Genomic DNA, 6774 nt, shown 5'->3' with positions numbered 1-6774 from the left:
TCTCTTCAGTTATCACTTTTAATCTCTCCCTCTCTCTTTCATTTTTCTACCCGTAATGGTAGAGTTGCAACCCGCAAAAGGTTCGATGAACGGTGGAGCCACTGTAGGTGTGTTGATCTGAAAATCTAGGCCCTTTTTTGGGCTCCAAGAGGCAACGTAGGCCCAGCGTTCGATTTGGTGACATCGGCAACCAGCCAGTGACGCTCTCATACGATTAGTACATCCGGCGAACCAAGCAGTGGAGGCTCCCCACCGACAACAACGAGTTCAAGTCTCAGAACCCCTCTCTGAAGGACACAGGTGCCGCCACCAAAACTTCTAAGACTCGACCTCTGTCTTGGAAGAGGGCAAATTTGGTATTTCTCAGAGAGTATTAAGGATATTAGAAGAGGGCAAAGTTGGTATTTAAAATGTCTTATTTAACACCGTTCACTCACCGTCCACTCAGAAGGTCTGATTGTATACTTTAGAAACACAGGAGATTGCTCTGTATTTTATACAAACCTCAGGGGGTGGCACTGTAATTTTCCCTTCTTTTTTTTTATAGCCTCATCTTTTCATTTCTTGTTGGGTTCTCTTTCCCATTTTTTTCAAATCTTTGACTCTGACCCATATCTTTGATATTCATCAAAACTAAAATTTTGTTTATAGCCTCAGAGAGGAAATCAACCTCATTTGATATCATCAAAACTAGATTTTTTTTATAGAATTTTTCAAACCTTTGACTCTGACCCATATCGCTTCAAAGGTTAGAATTTGATTGGGATGGCCGGGTTGCTGAGGAAGATGCCGTAAATGAGGGGTTTAAACCACAAGTTCAGTTCAAACTGGTGAAGAAATTTGAGTCAATTTCTACTCAAATCAAGGAAATAAATCGCATAACCAGCACCAACCTGAGCAGCAACAAAGGTTTTAAAACTCGGATTTGGGAACCAATCGGTCAGAGAGGATTCCAATCTCAATCTGACTGAATCAGTTCAAGAATCAAGAATCGCTCATGAATCGGTCTGATTCAAGATGGATTATTAAAAAAGTGATTAGGTATTGGCTGATTCGATTCTGATTCAAGAAGCAACAATTAAAAGCGGTTAAAGGTTAGTAAGATTCTTGCTAGTCTTCGGTGTTTTTTGGGATGGGAAGCGTTTGCAAATGGAAAAGCTAATTTTTACAAGGATTTAGTTTCAGAAAAAGAAAAGGGAAATGTATTTGCACAAGGAGATTCTTTTATCGACCTCGTCAAATAGGGGAAGCAGGGGTGTTTATGTCATTTCAGATGCGCATTATGCCAAATAACCTTCTCATTTGGTATGTTTTTTGTGACGATTGTTTTCATTGAAGTAGAAGAAGTGGGCTATTGCCAAAAACAAAAACATAAGGAGTAGAAGAAGTGGGCTTGGAGCAAGGTTCGTAGTCTAGGTCTCAGATTGGGAAAATCGATTAAATTTGATTGGTAACAGCCGAGACCGATCGTGATACTGATCCGATACACCTGTATGTAAGGATGTTAAATGGTCCGATTTTGGTTAAATGGTTCGGTTTAGTTCGATTTTGATTGCTTGAGGGTAGAAACCATAACCAGACCGTTTAACTAAACGGTCTCATAATCAAAATCTAGACCGTTTGATAAACGGTTTCGATTAAATGGTTCTATACGGTTTTACATAGTTTTGGTTAAATGGTTCTATATGCATTTTCTACTCTATTTATTAATATTAGTTGTTAGTTAATAGTTATTACTTGTTACTTACTAAGTTATTAGTCTTTTTTTTTGAAAAAGGAAATCACTAATGAAGAAATATGACTGCTTAGTAGTTGCTACTTGCTAGGTTTTGACATTTTGTTTATAAAAAGTATACGGGGAAAGGTTTCGTTAAGTTTTTAAAGGGTTAGACGATTTGATTATAATCGATTTTAATTGGATTACACGGTTTGAAACCACTGGATTAATCGGCCTAAATCGAACCAAACCGATTAAATAAAAGGTGTTATTTCTAAAACCATAACCGGACCATTTAACTAAACAGTCTGCCGGTTTTGATTTAAATGGTTCGATTCGGTTTCGGTAGACAGTTTCGGTTTAGTTTTGACACCCTTACCTGTATGGATAAAGGTAAAACGATAATAACATTTTTGGGTAATTTACACATACCACCCCTGAGGTTTGACGAAAGGATAATTTTACCCCCCAGTTTTGAAAAATTCTGCGTAACCGCTGAGGTTTGCAAATGGTAACAAATAAGCCCAATCCGTCAGTTTATGACTAATACTATTAAAAATACGATGTGAATTGTCAAAATTACCCTTGCAAGAAACAAAGAAAAAAAAAAAAAAAAACCTACAACTCATCTTCCCCAAATCGATTGAGGAAGATGAGTTGCAAAGTATCCAAATGCTCACAATTTAAAAGAAGAATCGCATAACCGGCTACGACATGAAGATGAAGCTAACCGGAGAAAATGTGAACGGGACGATCCAATCCAAGGATTTGCTTTACGGAATGTATAAAAAACAAAGGGAAAAAAAAAGGTTCTTATTGTTGATGGACATCTAATATCATTCTTCTGCTCGTCCCCTCTCTCTCCTCCTCCTACTCCACTGCAACTGAGTTGCATACCCAGAAAACCAAAAATCACCCAAACATATGTTGCAAAATTGTACAATTCGATGCACACTGAAGGTGGACCAGAATTCAGGTTTCAGAATTTCAGATCATTCAGAATTGCTTGCCTTACCCATACAGTCCAGACCTTCAGTTCGGCTACGCACGATCCTATGGAACACCTCCCTTACCTGGTGCTCCAAAGGATCTAATCTCTCTCTCACTGTATCCAATACCAATGCCAAATCCGATGCTCCCTGTCTCACCTCCTTCTCCCGTTCCTCCGTCAAGGGAAACTGAACTGCATCGGCCATTTCCGTCAAGTGATGCACACATTTCTCAATTTGATGGATTTCTTTCAACAACCCACTCGCATTCTTTCAGTCCCGCTTCTTGGATTCCTCCGTGATCCGCTCTTGGAGTGAAAGAATTGAGATTGCCCATGGGAAATGGCGAGGAATGGAGAGATGGGTTTGCAAGCCACGGTCCTGATAAGGCATAGCAGCTACGAGAGACCACATTACGAACAGAAGCACCGAATTCATGGTCTAGACAACAACTGCTACCCCACCGGTGGCAACAATTTCATTGCTACGAGGAGGTCTCGAGACGAGGGCCTTGCTTTTGAACAAAATAGCCCTAAAATCCTCCAGGCAACAGAGGAACGCATCAAGAAGGTGATGGATCCATGAGAGGGAGAGCAGATCTTCACCGGTAACGGCATGGAGATCATTGAACCGATCAACGACCTATTTCTAGAACCCCTCGAGCTCCAATTCCAGGTTGGTAGGCTCCAGGTTCCCTTCCATGGAATGAACTTGATCGTGCCTAATACTCAATAACGAACGACCTATCGAGGAAAAAGGCACTGAAGAACCCTGGTAATCCGTCGCTGGCATTCTCATTCACGATAGGATAATTTTACCCCCAGCAGTTACTTGCAACTCATCTTCCCCAAACGATTGGGGGAAGATGAGTTGCAGGTTTTTTTTTTTTTTTTTTTTTTGGGCAAATTTCATGGACACCCCCTATAACTATTCGAAAAGGCAAGTACACCCTAAATTTTGTAAAAATATCACAGATACCCCTTACTTTATGACTTTATTTCAATTTAATCCATTTCTAACGGTCTGCACAGTTAAGTCACTGTTAACTCTTTTATAATGACAAAATTACCTTTTCCACATGATGAACTTCCCATAATACCCTTAAGATTAAAACTTCAAATACAAATCATTCTCTTCTTGGTCTTGCCGTGGCCGTTGCCGTTGCCGTTGCCCTTGTCGTTGCCGTTGCCGTTGCCGTTGCCGTTGCCGTTGCCGCTAATCGTTGCCGTTGCCGTTGCCGCTGACCGCTGCCGCTGCATCTTCTTCATCTTCTCTTACCCCTTTTATCTCTTCTCCACACAAAAGAGTAATTGCTGGGATTCTCTCTCCTCTTCTCCTCAATCAAATCCTCCTTCCCCTCTGTTTGGCCAGAGTCCCTAGTTTCCTTTTGCCATCGCTTCAGCTTAATTCCAGGAATTTCGATTTCAATCCGCCACCACTGATCCTGGGAAACCTATTTGAGACTGACAGTGGTTCCCCCTTCTCCATGAAATTGAAGGAATTTATTTTTCAAACTCTAAACGAAGAAGAAGAAACCAGATCGAAACCAAACCTTTTCGCAGACTTGCCATTGCGTTTCGTTTCATTCAACTCCTGCATCTCTCGAGTAGTGGAAGAATAAATGGAACTGGGTGAGTTTTCTTAGTTTCTTCTCTTTTCTGCTCTTACGAAGGGATAGAAAGTTGAAAGGCAATGGCAGGCGGAATCGGAGACAAACCAGGCACCCTCTACAAGTGTCCTGTTCTGTTCTTCATCTTCTCAAGCCGTTTATGATTTGTAGTCAATTATAAGAGAGAGAAACAGCAGCACTTCCCTTAGCTTTTCCCCATCTCCAGGAGAGTAGGACTAGAATTCCCTCGGTTGAACTCGTCAGCCGTCTCCTCTGGATCAACCGGGCAATGGAGTTATTTGGTACTCAAACAAATACCAATCCATAACCTAGCCTACATCTTCCCTGATTCTTTCTGGAAGCTAGAGAATTTAAGTGGAAATCTCATCTCATCATAGTGTCTCTCAAGTCCATCTCACTGTGTTGGGCAATTTCTTTAATCTTCTTTTAATCCACAGAAACACTATGGACGCTTATCTCTTAAATAAATAATAATCGCTGTGAAGGGCTCGGCAAATGGCTGAATTCAAAGATTTCAGCCGTTTTATCAGAGAACAGATAAATAATCTTCGCCATGCTTACTAACACACACACATACACTCAAAATATGCTGTTAATGAATTTGAGTTCTTTCCCTTGATAAATATAGATGATATGCCTTCTTTATCACATACAGAATGAACAGCTTGATGATCAAGTTGCTGCTGTCGCTGCATCTTCTTCATCTTCTCTTACCCCTTTTATCTCTTCTCCACACAAAAGAGAAATTGCTGGGATTCTCTCTCCTCTTCTCCTCAATCAAATCCTCCTTCCCCTCTGTTTGGCCAGAGTCCCTAGTTTCCCCTTTTGCCATCGCTTCAGCTTAATTCCAGGAATTTCGATTTCAATCCTCCACCACTGATCCTGGGAAACCTATTTGAGACTGACAGTGGTTCCCCTTTCTTCATGAAATTGAAGGAATTTATTTTTCAAACTCTAAACGAAGAAGAAGAAACCAGATCGAAACCAAACCTTTTCGCAGACTTGCCATTGCGTTTCGTTTCATTCCACTGCTGCATCTCTCGAGAATAAATGGAACTGGGTGAGTTTTCTCAGTTTCTTCTCTTTTCTGGTCCCCCCCCCCCCCCCCGGCCCTTAACTTCTTTCACAGATTATTTTCTGGAGGTGGTGGTGGCGGCGGCGGCGGAAGAAACAGCAGCAGGGGAGCAAGAGAAGGAGGGATTTAAATTACTAAGAAGGTAAAATTGACATTTTAATTTTGGGGGTAATTTTGCTTAACATCAGGGAGAAGGTTGATATTATTGCAAAATTTAGGGTGTATTTGCCTTTTTAAATAGTTATAGGGGGTATCCATGAAATTTATCCTTTTTTTTTGTTTCTTGCAAGGGCGATTTCAATAATTCACATCGTATTTTTAACGGTGTTAGGCATAAATTGACGGAATGGACTTATTTGTTACTGTTTGCAAACCTCAGGGGGTACATAGAATTTTTCAAAACTAAAAGATAAAATTATCCTTTCGTCAAACCTCAGGAGTGGTATGTGTAAATTACCTTAACATTTTTTGTTTATTTAAAAACAAAGGTAAATACATCTTACTTGGCCAATCCCATATACAGATCCAATCCTGATACTAAGATTACAAACCAAGCCTTGATACCAAGTTCGAAGTCGAAGATCGATGGTGTTCATTGTGAGGCTGGACCACTGAAGAGGGTGCGAATAAGACTGGAGAAATGTAGAATAAAATTGGAGGAGAAGGGTGAAGAGGTAATTATAAAATTGTTCTATATTCTTTTCTTTTATTCATTTATTTATTGGTGAACTATTCTTTTCTTTTAGCTTTGGTGCTTCCAAAGCTAAAAGCTGAAATATCCCAGTAAAGCATCTATCTTAGTTTTATATTCTTTTCTTTGGCAACACAGCATAATTGAAATAAAAATCAGCCCTGAGATAAGGAATAGCCATAGGACCTCAAGTCAAAGAAATCAGGAACAATCCATTAACTAAAATGACATAATAGACTTGTACAAGTAGTGGATTGAGCCTAACCTTTAATAGGTCCCCAAATCGGTCCAGCTAAAATCCATTGGCCTGGCCCATATACCAGGTTGTTATGCACTTACCCATTCCAACCCAGCCCATATTATAGTGGTCTAGTCCATATACCTTAAGGACTAGGTATTGACTTATATAGCAAGGCTGGGGAAATGTCTGATTAGATAGGTATAGAAGTTGGGTTACATGAGACACTTGTGTCAAAATGGGTTGGTTATTCAATGACAGTTAACGGGAACCAATACTGATGGGAAAATTATCCTCTCAGGTTTTTTGTCCGGTACAATTCCCTATTGCCTTTAATAAGAGTACGGTGGACTTCACTCAGGCAATGTGTTCGGGTAGAAGATAAAATGGTCATTTCCCCTCTTATGTGAGGAACCATACCAATTGTACCGGGT

The sequence above is a fragment of the Telopea speciosissima genome, chromosome 7, assembly GCF_018873765.1.
Source record: "Telopea speciosissima isolate NSW1024214 ecotype Mountain lineage chromosome 7, Tspe_v1, whole genome shotgun sequence".
NCBI lineage: Eukaryota > Viridiplantae > Streptophyta > Magnoliopsida > Proteales > Proteaceae > Telopea > Telopea speciosissima.
The sequence above is the reverse complement of the archived record's forward strand: the minus strand, read 5'-3'. Positions refer to the sequence as shown.